Here is a 2,297-nt window from a genome sequence, read left to right on the forward strand (position 1 = left end):
TGAGCCGGCTCCCGTCAGCCCTCCTGCCCTCAATATTTGATGAGCTCAGGAAGCGAGCAAGCGGCGCCCGGGCAGGTGGGGGGGCAGGAAGGGGAGCGCCGCAGTGGGTGCCCCCCAAAGGGACCCCCCCCGCACCCCGCTGGGCATCCCTCATGGGCAAAGCTTCCAGCGCAGCCCCGGTTTGGGGCGCAGCAGGGGCGAAGGGGCCTCTTACCTCCCTCCGGCCGCGCCGCGGCGGCGCAGCATCCCTCCTCTCAGGCGGATGCAAGTCCGAAACAAAAATCTCCCAGCAGGAGCGCTTGCACATCGCCAAATACACGGTTCTGGGGCGAGAGCACAGGCGGGGGGGGGGACCGCGGACAAATACACGGTTCGGGGGCGAGAGCCCAGGCGGTGGCGATGCCACCGGCTCTCCTGGGGGCAGAGCCCGGAGGTTTGCCGAAGCTGGACCAGTTTGCCCCCCTCGCGGCCGCGGCCCCCGCGGCCCCGCCAAACCCAGCCCAGCATCCCCTGACGAAGGAGGGACGCAAGCTGGCCATGCTACAGCACCGTTTTGTGGCCGGGACCACGTGCTGGCTGCCTGCACTGGCCGTGCCCCCCGGGTAAGGAGCAGGGAGCAGGGCCGGGGCTTGGCTTGTGGGGAACATTACGCACGTTCAGCCCCGACCTAATGAGAAATCTTGTAATCTCCTCCGATTCCCTCTGCCGCAAAGCTCCTTAGCCGGGTAATCCCGCCGGCACCAGCTCTGGCTCTGGCCCCGGGGTGAGGCGGACCCTGCAGCAATCAGCAGCTCCCCGGAGGAGGAGAAACCCCAGAGATTTTGGGGGCAGCGGGCACATGCCCGAAGGAGCATTGTTGGGGGTGCCTGCGCCAGCCTCTCCCCATCAATAAATAACCACCCCATGAATATTAGATGGGCTCTTGCCACTGTGTAAATGTTACCTGTTATTGTGAGCGGAGGGGAACCTGACCCGCGGTGCGGCACAGCACGGCACGGCAGGAGCCAGCAGAGCCACCGGCCCCTGGGGGCTTCGCTGCAGCGGCGGGGCGAGGGGCACCCCTGCATTTTCACAGGGGGGAACAGACACAGTCCCCAGCCCCGGTGCCCCCGACCCAAGCCCCAGCTGGGTTATTGGGGGTGCCTGGCCCATCGCCCCACCTGCGATGCTGGGGGAGAGCAGGAAGGGATACGCTGGGAAAACCAGCCCCGTGCCCTCAGAGGAGCCGAGGCCGATGGCTCTGGCTGCCTGGCGTGTCCTCCCCGGCATGGGCAGGTAACGAGAAGGACAAAAGTCGGCTGAAATCCTGAGACACCTCGCGCCGTGCCCGGGACTCACATGCAAAATTAATTGAGCGCCAGCCCTGCAATGAACGCTCGTCAGACGGATAAAACATCTCTGTAGCTGTTTGCTCCAACTGCCTGATCTTTAAAAGCACGGAGTGTGTTTGCACTTGCAACTTTCCAACAGCAAAAGGGAAAATCAAGTGAGAAGACCAAAGATCATCGAGCAAGCAAGAAGCAACGGTGCTGACCTGCTGCAGCCTCTCCCGCACACGCTGTGCGAGATCGCCTTTCGTGCCAAGGGCGCCGGCTCCTCCCGACCTCGGCACAGCACAGGGAAACCAGTGAAATCCTGCAGGCCAGGCTTTTCCCCGATGAGGTGTAAAACCAGTGCTAAGCAGCATCCCCTGCTCCGTCCCCACATTTCGGACTGAGTACGCTCGGCTCTCGCTGTGTTCGCTGCCCCGGCAGACACCGGCTTACCTGTACTTCATGCCGGTGGTGCGGGCAGTGCCGTCGGCCAGGGAGAGCCCGTGCATCCGCAGGAACTCCTCCAGCGTCTTCGCCCCTCGCTGTACGTCATGGAGAGCATCCCGCCGCCCCCGCAGCCGCCGCAGCTCCAACCCGTCTGCCGGCCGGGGGCCGGGGGCGCCCGAGCGTGGGCTCTGCGGGCTGGCCCTGCCGCCGACCGCTCAGCGATGCTAAGGAGAGAGCTGGGAAAGCACCCCACTGCGACGCCAGGCTCTGCCCCCGCCCGGGGCAGAGCCCTGCCCGTGCCTGTGCCACGATGCTGGAGCGGTGGCACCTGCCCTTGCAAGGACCTGCGGCGGGTCTGCGGCGCGGGGAGGGGAGAGCAGGAACCCTGGCAAAGCCAGTCCCTTCAGCAGAGTAAAGTCTTGGTGGGGGAGCCACGGAGCAAAGGAAAGGGCAAGGGTGGCAGCGCGGCAGGGAAGGGACGTGGCGCTGCCCGCGGCTGGGCAGCAACGAGCAGTTGGGGCTGAAGCGGGGGCCCAC

Source organism: Aptenodytes forsteri, unplaced genomic scaffold, assembly GCF_000699145.1.
Source record: "Aptenodytes forsteri isolate BGI_AS27 unplaced genomic scaffold, ASM69914v1 Scaffold16, whole genome shotgun sequence".
In the NCBI taxonomy this organism is placed as follows: Eukaryota; Metazoa; Chordata; class Aves; order Sphenisciformes; family Spheniscidae; genus Aptenodytes; species Aptenodytes forsteri.